General features: G+C 39.1%; 1 long non-coding RNA gene across 3 annotated transcripts in view; it reads left to right on the forward strand.

The window, feature by feature from the left end:
- The window catches only part of LOC115029845, a 112,462-nt gene that overhangs the window by 747 nt on the left and 95,615 nt on the right, over positions 1–16,100 (forward strand). For all 3 annotated transcript variants that reach the window (XR_003835403.1, XR_003835401.1, XR_003835402.1), the window contains exons 2-3: positions 247–297; positions 1,232–1,379. This is a non-coding gene — a long non-coding RNA (uncharacterized LOC115029845). The remainder of the gene's footprint in view (positions 1–246; positions 298–1,231; positions 1,380–16,100) is intronic.

Genomic DNA, 16,100 nt, shown 5'->3' on the forward strand with positions numbered 1-16,100 from the left:
CCAGGAAAAGGTCTAAGAAGAACTGGGTTTATGGCAGGAAAGACCTAGAATAACATGCTCCCTTTGTTTCCTCTGCATTTCACATGAATTTGATGCTTCTCTTAGTAACACTTAGGAAAATCCAAGTGGTGCTATTGAAATAATGTAAAACCATGAGTGTGTTTTGGACAGGACACAGATGTTTCTACAGCAGTGCATCTGAACTCCAAAGCATTCATTCTTGTGTCTGTACTGTGTTGTACTCAGCTATTTCTTCTTGAAGGACACCCCAATGGCTTATGAAGGCTGATGCTGGAGGTAAGTTTTGGGATGCATGCTTGTCTGTGGAGCTGTGCCCAGTGTTCATTCATCATTCAGCTGATCCTCCATGACTAGTCAAGCATAGCTGGCCTCCTTCTGTTTACAAGCCTCATCCTTGGTTTGAGTCCAATGTATTTTGCAAAACAAACTAAGGAGGTTTTAGGATATCAGAGAGTCCCAGATTCTTAAGGTTTTTTTTTTGTTTGTTTGTTTTTTGTGTGTGCTTCCCTTTTGTTTCTTGGGGGTGGAGGGACAAGGCTCTTTCAGAACACACTGAGAAACTGATGCAATCTGCAGCACTTACCCCACGCAAATGTGGATGAGGGACAAAGACCTTGATTACAGCCTCATTAGCTTTATGCAGAACGTCAGAATCCAGTTTCAGCCACAGAAATCAGGAGAATAGACCCCAACAAGTCGGCCAGAGCTAGCAGGGAAGATGTCAGGTCAGCAACATGGTCCCACTGTTTTTATTGGGCATAACTTGTAAACTGGTAAAGGGAGATCTTGTGACTCCTGCGATCTTGTACCTACACAGAGGCCATTCCTGTCCTGTACTTTAATATTATGTATGTATTTATATATTATAACATCTCTATTTTATATATCATATAACATTTGTATGTTTTATGTTAATTTTTATACACTATGCATATATCTATCTACTAATTGACTGATATCCTTTTATGTCTTATTATATTTTCTTATATGATCAGCCTTATGTACCCACACATTTTTCATGCATAGATTCAGTCAACCTCAGCTCAAAATATTTGGGAAATACATTTGTGCTAGCTAGCTTTATGTCAGGTTGACATAAGCTAGAGTCTTTAAAGAGAAGGGAAACTTAATTGAGAAAATACTTGTAATATTGGATTTAAGTAAGCCAATAAATCCTTTCCTTAATTACTGTTTCCTATGGATGGCTCAGCACACCGTGGGTGGTGCCACCTCTGGACTGGTGATCTTGAGTGTTAGAAGACAGCAGACTGAGCCAGCACCATCTTCTGCCTCCAAGTTCCTACACTGTTTGAGTTCCTGCCCTGACCGCCTTCCACATTAGATTGTGATACAGAAATGTAAGCCAAAACCACTCTTCCCTTCCCATTGCTATTTTTCAAGGTGTTTCATCACAGCAATAGAATACCTAGCTAGGACAGTAGTGCACATGCACTGAAGGAACCTGCCCATGAAAGAAAGGCATGCACAGACTGTTTTCCCTTCTCATTAGTTCCTAAACAATGCAATCCAAACTACCATTTGTGTAGCATTTACATTGTATTAGATGTTCCAGGCTGTGGAGTGATGATTTATGTAGGATGATCATACTATATGCAAACCACATGCCAGTTTGTATAGACACTTGAGATTTCACAGCTTCTTATACTTTGAGATTTTCTGATGGATGATGATGGAGTGACTGCATTTACAAATTCATCTCTTAGGTTTTGTAAGTCCTTGTTGAAAAGTTCCCTATACCGAGCTCCATAGTTAAGCTGTCCTCATGTAGTATCCCCCGTGGGAAGGAGTCAATCAAAGCAAGTGTAAGGAGGAGGAGCAGTGAGTCAATGCACTGTGGTAAGGGTTCAGATGAATGTCTCATGTGGGTGGGGCAGGCAAAGTCAATGTCAGAAGCAGAAGCTGATGAACTCACTAGGCCTTGTTCCTTTGGAAGGGAGAACAGTAGAAAAGTCTCAGCTTTTTCTTCAACATTTATTTGTGCTAGACATACATGGCAAAGCCTAGAGGCTAAAAAGGGAGGTGTGTAGGTGTCTGGAATCCTCACCAGCAAAGATACCAGTTCATTAATTTAATTAAACATCTGACCAAATAGTAGCCATAACACATACATCTTCTCTAACAAAAGAATCCAAAACTCACTGCAAATTCCCTTGATTTATTAAACCAAATTATTCAACTCAATAAGTAGAGCCGAAAGGCCTTGAGCTAAGAGGAGAGGCATCTCTGCTGTATAGACTGCATCAGCTAGGAAAATTTAAAAGCTGGTTCATTAGGCTTAACACACACACACACACACACACACACACAAGCCTGGGAGCTAAAGGATGGTTAACAAGGGCCAGGGCTAAGGGCTGGATTTTCATATCAGCCACAACCCAACAGCCCTCTTTCATCTACCTGACACTGTACAGAGAGTAACAATGCACCATCTGGAAACTCATGCACTGATGTGAGCTGGTGAGTGTTGTAACACCACAGATCGTTGTGGTGTTAGACCATCTATGCCCTCCAAATGCTGCAGGTGGCATTCTGGTTTATTAACTTCAAGCATCACCTGTAAGAGGGCTAAATTTACCAGAAGTATATTTTTAAGAAGAACTTATTTGCTATTCCTTTGAGAAAAGTCAGGGCCTACTGACTGGAAACCAAACCAAAACCAAAAGCAAAACACTTGGCATACAGGACTTCTCAATATGTCATCCAAATAACAGGTTTCTTGAAGACAATCCATCAATATGTCAAACACATGTCTTTGCCAGCTTACAGTGAGAGCAACCTTGTGGACTTGTAGCCCAAACTGGGCACTTTGAAAAAGTGTATTAAAAAAAAGGAGGGAAGTGGAACCATTTCCCAGAGAAACCTGGGGAAGGAGGTCTGTGCCTATGATTTTTAGGACAGAGCTAGTCTAGAGAAAGGGGCAAGTGGCTCTCATCAGTTTCCTTCCTTGTTGCCTTTCACAACCTGTGAATTTGGAGGTGATCACATGGGTATCCTTGTCTGTGGGCTCCCCTCTCACCCCCATCAGCTGTTGTGCACCTGCAATCTCAGGATTGAAAGAAGCTAGGAATCAGGCAGCAGTGAGTAAGGTGGGTAGAACCCATTCAGGAGACTGTGATGGAGATAAGGGAGGCTGTGCCTGGGACAGCTCATTTATTAAAATAGCAGGGCTAGTTTATATGGCTTGAGTCTGGGGGAAGGGGAAGAAAAAGGACCAGGGAAGAGGTGTTGCAAGGAGAGAGGGCAATGTGAGGGCCTTGCAAGTGTACAGCTAGATTAGCAAACCACTGGTCACATGATTTCTGAGAAGCCAGTTCTCTGGCAAAGAAACAGAAGCCTAACCAGTTTTATGATAAGTTTAGAATGCCCAAGTCTGATTTGAGTAGGGTGTGGCTGCTTCCTGCAGTGTTCTCTGAGAGCTGTCAGAGGATGGGCAGTGCTCCTAACATCCCTCATCTGCCTTGGGAATCCACACTTGTCCCTCCCCTTGAGTGCATGAGAACACTTGTGTGATTAAATTAAATTTTGACAGGAGGCTAGCACCACCCCCAGTTGTGTGTGTGATACCAGAGTGCAGGGAGCTGTTTTAGTCTTGGCAAAATTGTGGGCATAGGTCTCTAAAGCATTTTCCTGGCCTCCTGCATTCTATGAGTAAGGTGAACATACAATATAATTTATGTGATAGCTAATTCCTCAGTGGTCCCAAAGAAAATGTGTCAATTACATATTCAACATAAATAAGTTTCAGTAGGTTCAATAGGATTATAAAATAATTTCTGCAGCTAGTGTTAAGGCACTGAGTCATCCTGCTGTCTTGCTTATGAAATCCCTTGTCTTTGCTGACTGCCTTAAATGTTGCTTAGTCTATGTCTTCTAAGCATATATTCTGGCTGTCCATGTGTTCAGATCACAGTAGGAAAATTTCAAGCATTTGAACAGGCATGTGTATTAAAGTCTTGATTCACAGCTTGTGAAACGATGCAAAGTTAAAAGGTAAGGTCTAGCTGGAAGTAGGTCACTCCAGTGTGCCTTTGCCTTCAAGCTCTTATATGGCTCTCTACTTCCTGTCCACCAAGAGGTGGTTATCTGCCAAATATTCCACTACCATTGCTGCTCGGCCTCACCACAGGCTCAGTATCAACAGGTCCAACAGAGAAACCTCCTGAACTGTGAGCCAAAAAGTAATAATTTTTTCCAATACGGTTCTGTGTAGGTATTGACTTGATATTTCCAACTTTAGCAAGTTATGTAAGTGTTCAGTAATGAAGTCTTGCGGTCAGTTTGTGTAGAGAAACATACAGTCTTGGCAACAGCCTGGGATGTTTAGATATTCCTGGGGACCCCTTTGACCAACAATTCAATTAGATATAATCCAATTTCTGTACTGTAAGCTTTGTTTGGTGACAAGAGATATTTGATTTGGGACTCTCTCTGTCACAATATTTGGCTATTTAATTTGGAAGACATTCATATATGTACGTATTTTGGGAAGTTTCTCCTGTATTGGGTTTCCATACTACCCCTCAAAAGCCCCTTAATTTTATTTATTTCTCCATTTATTTTCTTCCACAATCCTCTCTCTCCTCCCTGTCTCCACTTGGTGCTCTCTTTTCACTTGCCCCATCTTGCCATAGTTTTCTATTGTATTTCCCAATTTTAACAACACCCAGCTGTTCCCTATAGTATCTTGTTGTATACCTACACTCTAGGTCCTATAGATTGTGTATCTTGGGTATGATTGCCTTCAGAGCTAACCCCTACATATAAACAAACAAATACCATATTTATTGTTTTGGGTAGAGGATGACACACCCAAAATGATTTTTTCTAGTTCTCCATACCTGCCTGCAGATTTCATGATGTCATTTTTTTTTTAATGGCTGTGAAATACTCCATTGATTAGATACACCACAACTTGAGGTGTTGAGGGGTATCTAGGTTATTTCCAATTTCTTCATATTATGGACAGAGCATCAATGGACATGGTTGAGTAAGCGCCCCTTTGCTGGGATAAAGTGTTCTTTGGGTATATGTCCAAGAGTGGCATAGCTGGATCTTGAGCTAGATTAATTCCCGTCTTTATGAGGAACTGCCACAATGGTTTTCATAGTGACTCTATGAGTTTGTACTTTCATCAATAAAGTATGAGTGTCCCCCTTCCTCTCCTACTTCCTGACCTACATGAGATGCCACTTGTTTTGTTGATCGTAATTATTCTTGCATGTATAAGATGAAATCTCAAAATACTCTTGCATTTCCGTTACAGCTAAGGATGTTGAACATTTCTTTGTTTCTCAACCATTTGAGTTTCCTCTATTGAGAATTGCCTATTTAGATGGTATAACAATTTAAAAATCTTGATATCTAGTTAATATTGTTCTGCATATAATTTGGATATTAGTGCTCTATTAGATGTTGTGTTGGTAAGAATCTTTTTTTTCCTTTGGGAGGAAGCTGATTCATCCAAATGACAGTGTTCTTTGCTATGCAGAATATTCTCAGTTTCATGTGGTCTCATTTATTAATTGTTGATTTTAGTGCCTGTGGTAATGGCATTCTATTCAGAAAATCTTTTCCTGTGCCAATGGTTTTAAGGCTATTCCATACTTTCTCTTCTACCAGATTCAGTGTATCTGATTTTATCTTGAAGTCTTTGATCCATTTAAAGTTCAGTTTTGTACAGGATAAGTTTGGATCTCTTTTAGTTTCTTTTTTACAAACAGCCATCCAGTTTGACCAGTACCATTTGCTGAAGATTCTGTCTGTTCTTTCAATGTTTATTTCTGGCTTCTTTATCAAAAATCAGATGTCCACTGCAATTTGAATTTATATCCATGTTTTCAGTTTAATTCCATTGACCAATGTGTTTGTTTTTATTCCAATGTCTTGTGTTTTGTATTACTATAGCTTTGTAGTACAACTTGAAAACAGGAATGAGGACACCTCTAGCGCTCTCTCTCTCTCTCTCTCTCTCTCTCTCTCTCTCTCTCTCTTCTCTCTTCTCTCTCTCTCTCTCTCTCTCTCTCTCTCTCTCTCTCTCTCTCTCTCTCTCTCTCTGTTTCCACATGAAGGTGAAAATTGTCCATTCAAGATCTGAGAATAATTATGTTGAAATTTTGAGGAAAATTGCATTGGATCTGTAGATTGCTATTTATAGAATACACATTTTAACTATATCAATTCTACCAATCCAGGAGCATGGGATATCTTTCTATCTTTTGATACTTCTTCAATTTCTTTCTTCAATGACTTGTAGATTTTATCATGCAGGTCTTTTACTAGCTTAGTTAGAGGTATCCTAAGATATTTTATATTATTTGAAGCTATTTTTTAAAAAGATTTATTTATTTTATGTATAGGAGTGCCCTTTATCTATCTTTAGACACACCAAAAGAGGCCATTGGATCCCATTACAGATGGTTGTGAGTCACCATGTGGCTCCTGGGAATTGAACTCAGGACCTCTGGAAGAGCATTCAGTGCTCTTAACTGCTGAGCCATCTCTCCAGCTATTTGAGGCCATTTTAAAAGATGTTGTTTCCCAGATTTCTTTTATAGATTATTTGTCATTTATATATAAGAGGGCTGGTGATTTTTGTGAATTAATTTTGTACCCAGCTCTTTGTTGAAAGTGTTTATCGCTCTAGGTCTTTCCTGGTGAACTTAAAAGGGAAATTGTAAGCATACATAATGCTCTCATGTTTTACAAAGTCTCTGAAACAGACTTTGAAAACAGAGCTCTCCAGTGCCCACTTCTAGCTGGATTAAAACTCAAAGCCTTACTATGGTTGCATTTTCATTATATGTTCTTATGGGTTTTGATGATCTCTGAGACACTTTAGAATTTACTTTATAGTGAAAGTACCTTAAGATATGTGTGCATTTTCATTGTGATGAAGCTTTTTGTCTGTACTCATGGACACTTAGATGGATTGATTTAGTTTACAAATAACTAACCTATATCTGGCTCTTGGTTGCCAAGGCTCAAGGCATGCATAGCCATGGAATGGAAATGTTTAAGACAATGGTAGGATAAAACTCTTTATGTGTTCAGGAGAGCTGGGGCAAGATTTAATAGACAGGTGGCAAGCAGAGCTGAGAGATATAGATTTCTGTATAATATGCACTTCTAAATTTTGTATACTTGATATGTTGGCCTCTGTATTTGCTCCAAATGTTCTGTCATGCACAGTTACTGAGTAGACAACTTTGTGTGATGATAACAGCAACTATGCCTAATGCTGACTCTAATATTGGTCCTAAGTCAGCATTGTGAACTGATGCCTCCAGCCCACATTACAGAGGTGGTCATGGATCTCATGTGAGAGTAAGCTGATATATTTTGTGCATTCCAAGTCTCAGTGTAGCAGAAAGTAGATTTTCAGCAAGCTGGTGCCATTGTCAACAAAGGCTTAATGCTGCCTGAACATGTTTGCACTAGCTCTTTAATATAGCCCCTCTGTGCTGGCTTAATGGCATCCCCGTTATCCCTAATATTCACAACATGCTTTTTGGCATGAGTCTCTTTTTTGTTCCCAGCATTTAAGCTGTGTCTCTTTATGAAGTGGAACTGGACTGTGGTTCAGAGACTGCCCTGAATTATTTAAGGCCATCCTGATGAGCTAGCATCCTTCTTTTGGGAAAGCTATAGTATCATGGGTACAAGTTAAAGGGACTACCAGGTGTCTGGGATGTGACACCAGTGATACCACCTCCTCTGGCAGACATTTTGATGCTTTATATATATTGATGTGTTCATAGCTTCTGATTCAGCGTTTTCCTTCTAGATTTAGCTGCATGACATGGACTTGTGAGTGTTATGGATACCTCTAGGAGCAGTTATGGTTGACTATAATTTAGCCATCTTCATTGTGTCAGTAGGCATTGTCTGAGGATCATTTGAGATCTTGATTAACATGCATTTATGAATTAGCATCATAGGCTTGGCTTGCTTAGGGATCATACCTCCCTATGGGCTTCTAAGGGGCTCATATGATTATGGATAAGTTAGCATAGAATAAGCATGTGTGAGTGAATGCATGTGTGCATATGTGAATGTGTGTGTGTGTGTGTGTGTGTGTGTGTGTGTGCGCGCGTGCGCGTGCATGCACGCTTGTGTGTGCTATAAAGAAAAAGTTCTGGGAGCCAGTCAGCATTGCAAGCAGGGACAATACAAAGATAAATGAAAACATCCCTTCTCAGGTTTGCTTAGGAGCATTGTCAGCATAGTGAGCAGCAGAAACTTTGTGCATTGAGTGCTGGTGCTAGTACTAATTCCATTCATTGGGTTTGAATTCTAGTATAATGTTCCCTATCTGGAGTCTTTCGATAGCTATTCAGTCTCATGGGATCTCCTTTTCCTCTCCTATGAAGTTAGTAGATAAATGCTTATTGGAAAACCCAACATAGAGAAAGAAGCCAGTATACCATCTCAGGTATAACAGGTAGAGGATGTGCTCACAGAATATTTTTTTTCTGTACCTGGTATGAATCTATCCCTGAAAAAAAAAAAAACAAAAACAACACAACAGGATTGGTAACCCATGGGCAATGAAAAAGAACGACCCTTAGTTCCCTCTTAGAGATTATTTGTGACCTGAATCACAAGAGACCCTCGAGCATGAGCAGGACTGCTACATCTGCGAAAAGACTATGGGATTTAAAACAAGTCTGAGACATGAGACAAATATCCAGGGTTCAATGCTTTGCTGCTCTTCCAGAAAGTGCCTTCTCCTCTTCAGCAGGAATGGGCAAAGAGGGAGTAGACTCATAGGAAATCAAGTGTGTCTGTGATTGTGTCAGTTTTACCCATAAATCAGCATTTATAAAGTTCTGATGGTTATTGTTCTAAAAGTCATTGACAGCCATCACACAGAAAGGGTTATTTCTGATCAAAATCACTCATAGCAGATTAATAGTAGACTCATTTCCTGGTTTCACTAACTACTGTAATGTAATCTAATCTTTCCTAATCTCTTATATTTGGAGACCATCTCTATATCTTTCCTTTTGGTGCTCCCATATCTATTCCACAGCTCACTGGTTTTTTGTTTGTTTGTTTGTTTTTATTTTTATTTTTGTTTTTGTTTTTTGTTTTTTTGACAATTCTTTTCTGTAAGAGACTCATCTCAATTCCTCTGGGTCTAGGATTAAAACAGTGTCAGGAACCAAGACGGTGTGTGTCTATCAGGCAGTGTGTCAGTGTCAGATTCTTACTTTTTCTTCTCTGATGTCATTAAGGATTTCTCTGGACAACTTCTAATGCTAAGAGATTCTAAGGGACGTTACAGGGTAACAGAGTTGAGGTGCACCGTTAAGCAGTATAGAAGGTCATAGCTTGTCTTATTGGCACAGTCTAGTCTGGATCTGAACTCTTCTTTTCCAATGCCTTATAATAGTCATTTAGCTATGTGTTCTTGTTTCGCAGATATGTACTACTTGACCAAGTTGTTGCAGATATGCTACAAGTACTTAAAGAAGGAGTCTAAACTTGGGAAGTGTTAATAGCTCCATGGTGTCCAAAACATCTGCTGCACAGGAAATGCTCTTGAAAAGATTTACAAATCAAACCACACTTACTGACTGCTTTTGTTCCATCTATACCAGAGACTTTCAAATTCCCAAACGAAATGCTGCATGGGGAAGAGTTATATTATCTGACTAGACTGGTGTGCTGGCCAATGTGAGCCACTGCAGGAGCCCAGCTATGTGCTTGAGTCAGGAAGACTTTTGCCCTGTCTTTCATGTCCTATAACATAGCTCCCCAACCACTAGTGATGCAGACTGATGAAATCCAGGTGATTGAAAAAAATCTAATTAATATGGTCTTAATTATGATAGCAATAATACCCACCTCTCAGCATGAGAAAGTAAGATATTAAGTTAGTAATACTAAATTTCCCAAGGGTGATAAGACCCTTTAAGATGAGTTAATTTGAAATTTACTGATATGATAGAGCAGAAACAGGCATATTTGAAAGATTCCAAAGGGGCCAGCAAACATCTCTATGTCAGCTAATTGTTCAGCCGAACAACTGGCAATCCAAGAAATGATGTTAAGCACTAGTTATAGGAAAGTAGAAGACTGCTGTTTTTTTTTTTTTATTTCATATATAAGGAAGAATTACAGGCAAAATCATAGATTCTATTGGTCTCTCCCAAGTTACATTACAAATACTACTTTAGGATATTATCTTCTCATTATTATTCATGCTTTACTACTTTTTTCAAACTTGATTACTATGGCTGACTTAAGAATGTGCTCAGCTTCTCAGGTGTGTAGTCCTCTGAAAAGCAGAGTTTTTCTTATGTGTCTCTTCATGTCACCTCAACACAGTATTGGCATTTACTTTGTACCCAGTGATTTATTTTCTCACAACTGTATAAGAATTACCAAATTCATCACCATGAGGATTGATGCTTTTTTGAAAGAAGAAAGAACTTGCCAAAGGAAAGTTGAAAAATTAAAGGCAGAGGTGAGAAGATAGAATTGGCTTGTTTCGGGGCACCCAAGAAGTTAGGAGAATTTACTGTTCATTATACAGGAGATGGGGGAAGAAACAATATTATGGCTACCCTGGTGGAGGCAGTTTCTACTGTTCTAAGAATATTATACTAAACATGTTATTAAGATGTATAATGGGTTCTCTCCAGGTGGAACTGTGTCAGCCATTCAGCAGCATCCTCACAATTATCCTACTTACTGCTAGCTCAGCTTTGCTTAGTATTTCCAGGAAATCACAAATGAAGGCAAGAACTCTATCTGCCATCTTCCTCAGGAATATAGAATTGCCCTCAGTCAACATACATTTGGAACCATGGTCCAAATGATCATATATTATACCAGACTGTCTTCAGTTATCGTCTGTATTCTGCACCTAGAGCACAAACTATTATTATTTGGTTGTCTTATTTCCCATTCTTCCTCTAGTCTCAGATCTGAAATTCAGCGATGTAATTCAAGTCCTGAAATTAATTTTAAATATTATTAAAATTCTCCTCTAACAACTGTAGGTTTTGCAGAATCCTAAAGGGCTAATCATGAATTCTCCTGCCTTCATTGATTGTGACCATAGGAATATGGACCGCTGGGGCTTTCTGACTCTGAACCACCAACCAAAGAACATACATGGGCTGGATCTAGGCCTTCCTCCACATATGTAGCAGATGTGCACCTTGGTCTACTTGTGGATCCAGGACAACTGGAATGGGGGCTATCCCCAAAGCTGTTGCCTGTATGTGGAATATGTTCTAGCTGGGTTTAGTAGGAATGATGGTAACAAGCTGGTTCCTTTATTAGCAATACTTACTACTCTCTACCTGTTTTTCACCTGGGGGCCAACCCATGACATTACTCAAGCCAACCAGTAATATCTATCTGTAGAAACTACAGATTATCACTCCTTGTTTATGATGATAAAAATTGTATTTCCTACAGCTCCTTCTTATTTAGCTTGTTTCTGAATACAGGTCCTCTGTACCCCTACGTAAGCAGTCTTATTTTCCTTCTCCAAAACTGTGAGCTTATTTATTTTAATAAATTACTACCAATCTCTTTTATCCAGGGTGTATCATGCATGTTTTTTGGCCATTTATTATTACTGGGTCTGAGGGATCACTCCTTGACGAGTTGTATGAATAAAAAGAGTTCAGAGCCAATGTCACCCTTTTCTAGTGTTTTGATTGTGATGACTTTTCGTAACTTTCTGGCAGAGGAAAGTTGGTAGGATTTTTCTACTTGTCTTGATATCTATCTTCAGTTAGCATGGATCTTGTGTTAATGATTACTTTTGAGTGACCCTTACCTCAACTCCATGTTACTGGGATAAATGTGATATCTGTATGGAAACAGTCTATCCTATTCTGAATACAACTGTCACTCATTCAACCATGACTTTTATCCAGCAACTATAAAACCACAATTTTAAACATGCAAAGAAGTGTAGAGCATATTAGCTTGGTGGTCCCCACATTCTGGAAGGAAAACAGACAATAAGAGCCACGATTTTGATATAGAGATGTTAAGCGCTCTAAACATGAAATGGCTGCAATATATAGAAGTTCTCTAGAGAAATATTAAAAGAATCTCAGAATTCACTCAAGAATGTAAGATTTAGACTTCCAAGAGGATATTTTGAAGATTGGAGTAGAAAAGAACATATATAACTGGGCAGAATATTCTAGACCCTTGAAATACCATGTACTGGTGTTTGGACCCTTCTTATAAACTTTCTTGCTATAACCCTTTTTCTTTATTTCCCACCTTTTGAAATTATTTAGTTTATCAGCACAAAAGATTTATAGAATATAATGAGTTTCATTACAGCATTTTCTTTATTTTAATTTTTTTTACTTATTCATATTATATCACTCTCATTGAACCCCTCCTGTTCACCCTATCCCATGATCCTTTCTCCATCTCCCCTTCTCTTCTGAGCAGGTGGAGACCCCTGGGTATATCCCCACCCTGTCACTTCAATTCTCAGGGAGGTTAGGCACTTCCTCTCCCACTGAGGCCAGACAAGGCAGCCCAGATAGAAGAACATATCTCACACACAGGTATCAGCTTTTGGGATAGTCCCCAGTCCAATTGTTAAGGACCCTTATGAAGGCCAAGCTTCACATCTACTACATATGTGTGGGAGGTTTAGTTCCACCCCGTGTATATGATTTGGTTGGTGGTTTGGCTCTAAAAGTCCAAGGGGCCAGGTTAGTTGACACTGTTGGTCTTTCTGTGGAGTTCTTATCCCATTCAGGGCCTCAATCCTTCCTCCTATACTTCCATAAGACTCCCCAAGTCACATCCACTATTTGGCTGTGGGTGTCTGCATCTTTCTGAGTCAGCTGCTGGGTGGAGCTTCTCATAGGACAATTTGCTCCTGTCTGCAAGAATAATAAAGCATAATCAATAGTGTTGGGGATTGGTGCTTGTCCATGGGAAGGGCTTCAAGTTGGGATGGTTATTGGTTGGCCATTCCCTCATTATCTGCTCCATCTCCTGAGTCTTTACTCCTTGTTGACAGTATACATTTTGGGTTTCATCATGGCATTTTCATACACATACCTCACATATTTTGTTCATATATTGCTACTTTGTCCCATGGTCTCTTGCCTGTATCACTGGAGTAGTCTTTTGTGTCCTTGTTTATGACATTTCTTATATATGGTCTGCTTTATTCCAGTGGACAGAGGCCAAAGTACACATTCTAAAATCTGTAACTTAGAGCAGGTTCCTCTCTACAAGTGTTCTCCAGTTCATTCAAAGTGATGCCAAACTTTCAATACTTCAAGTTCTTATTTTAATTTTTCTTTAATTTTTTATAGTTGTCTCTGATGTCCCCTGGTTACTAATTCCATGTTGCTTCAGTAACATCTAGATGTCTTTGAGTTCCACTCCTTGTTAAGGGGATTTGCATTATCTTTTATTTTCGTCATTTTGGAGAGGTCTAAGAGGCTCCCTCCAACTGTTTCAAGTCTTTGATCAAATATTCCATTCTCTCTCTCTCTCTCTCTCTCTCTCTCTCTCTCTCTCTCTCAATGGTACAAAGCACAATATGATTTATTCTTTTTTCTTAGATATTTTCTTTATTTACATTTCAAATATTATCCCCTTTCCTGTTTTCCCCTCCAAAAACCTCCTAGCCTATCCCCAATCCCCCTGCTCAACAATCCACCTACTCCTGCTTCACTGTCCTGGCATTCCCCTACACTGGGTCATTGAGCCTTCACAGGACCAAGGGCCTCTCCTCCCATTGATGTCTAAAAGGCCATCCTCTGCTAACTATGCAGCAGGAGCCATGGGTACCTCCATGTGTGCTCTTTGGTTGCTTGTTTAGTCTCTGGGAACTCTAGGGGTACTAGTTGGTTCATATTGTTGTTTCTCTTATGGGGCTGCCAACCCCTTCAGCTCCTTTCTCTAGTTCCTCCATTGAGGATCCTGTGCTCAGTCCAATGGTTGGCTGCAAGCATCCACTTTGTCAGGCACTGGCAGAACCTCTCAGGAGACAACTACATCAGCCAACAAGCACTTGTTGGCATCCAAAATAGTGTCTGGGTTTGATAACTGTATATGAGATGGACCCCCAAGTGGGGCAGTCTCTGGATGGCCTTTCTTTCAGTCTCTGTTCCACACTTTGTCTCCAAATGTTCCATTCTCAATGTGAATGTTATTAAGTTGTAAACCATCAGAGTTTCCTCCACTTTACTTTCTTTTGCTTTTTAAATCTTTATTATTATATATTGTAGAAATCATTAGAGTTTTACTATTTTCTCTGCCTTTCTGCCTGCAGTGTATTGTATGCTCAAAGATGATGATCTTTTAGGTTTTCTTCACAACCATAGCCCAAGGCACCTTACACAGAGCCTAGCACAAGCAGACACTCAGTAGGTAGTTATTCGTCGAGGTTAATAACAAATTAACATGTACTGGGATGTCTCAAGGAGCATCCAACTAAAGGTTTTCAATAAAATAAGCTGAAGAAGTGCTTATCATTAGACAAGGATCAGATCATGAAGAACATTGTGTGATCTGCAGAAAAATTTCTGTCTTCAGCCTATGTAATTTGGAGAAAACTTTCCATCTTCATCCTGAGAAATTATAGAGGCCCTGAGGACATTTGAACAAGCAGATGGAAGAACAACTTCAAATATCAATCCTATTAATCAAGGCAGAGAATTCAGGGGGTCAGCACTTTAATGAAACCCTGATATTTCAATGTTGAGTTTTATGAGATACAATCTGAAAGAGTTTGTAATCCTCATGAGAAGGTTGACAGACACGTTGGAGAGATGATAGTACTCAGGAGTGGACTTGGATGGCAGACAAGCACATCCAAAGCAGATGTCTTTATGAAAAGGAGGAAACAATAGCAAGAAAGTATGCTCTATCAAGAAGAGCAACAGTGGACATTAGAGTTCCAGGAGATTACAAAATTACATCTTTGTGATTAGTTTCTATTTGCTTCATTCTTTGGATTGGATTTCATTTGTTGTTGGATGTGTGAAAAAAACCTGTAGACTCTCCCAGAAAGATCACACCTACCCATCTTTCTAATACAGGCCTTCTTCTACCATAAAGGGCCAGACTAGGTCTCTTCTTGTTACTCCCATTTGTTCTTTATACCAGGTGACTTAAATTTTCTCTTCTTTTTTTTCTTTGCTTTGCTTTGCTTTTTTTCTTTTGTTTTCTTTTCCTTTTTTTTCTTTTTTTGCCATTGAGCTCTGCAAGTTCTACGTGGTACTACAATGAAGGCTCTAGAAGGTTCTAGAAAAGACAGAAGGATGCTTTAGATGGGATACGAGATATCAGTGTGTTTTATTGAGAGAAGGTAGGACAAGAATATCCATTGAGACCCTCAGCCCACAGGCAGAAATGGAAGAGTCACAGTAGCTTTAGGAAGGGGGTGAGTGTAAAACTGGGATAATGAATCTACAGGTGTTGATGGGAATTATTAAGTCTCCATTAGACAGATGAGAAAAAATTCAAATGAGAAAGAAAATGCTGAGATTCTGGAGAAACGCCCATTTTGAAGGATGAGCAAACCAAAAAAAAAAAAAAGAAGAAAGAAAAGAAAAGAATTTAGGAATTTAAGATTGCTCGAGTAGAGTTCCAATGGAGCCACTTTAGTTCTCATTAGTAAAGTTTATAATTTGCCTTTTTCTTCCCCACATTTACAAACAAAATACTGCTCTCAGATTCAAGTTTTCGACTTCTGAATCATGGCACAACTCATTTTTCTGTACAAGTAACATATGTTTTGTATCTTTAAACACAATTACTTTTGTATAATAAAAGTGTTGATTTGATGATGCGACATTTTCTGCAAGTGTGTTTAAGAGAGTTTATGTTTTCATAAGTTGCAATGAAACTCAATTATGTATGTGTAATAAGGCTTCTGATTGTTACACTTAGACTTTCTGTATAATGAAGCCAGCAATTAGAATTTGCTTGCTCTATGGCTTATGAAAACACACTTGTTTTGGAGACAAAAGACTCTTAATGAGCCCCCTTTTTTGTTAATTTTTTGTTGTTGTTTAAAACCAGTCTATAACTCAAACATATAA

The sequence above is a fragment of the Mus caroli genome, chromosome 18 (genome assembly GCF_900094665.2).
Source record: "Mus caroli chromosome 18, CAROLI_EIJ_v1.1, whole genome shotgun sequence".
NCBI classification, from domain to species: Eukaryota; Metazoa; Chordata; class Mammalia; order Rodentia; family Muridae; genus Mus; species Mus caroli.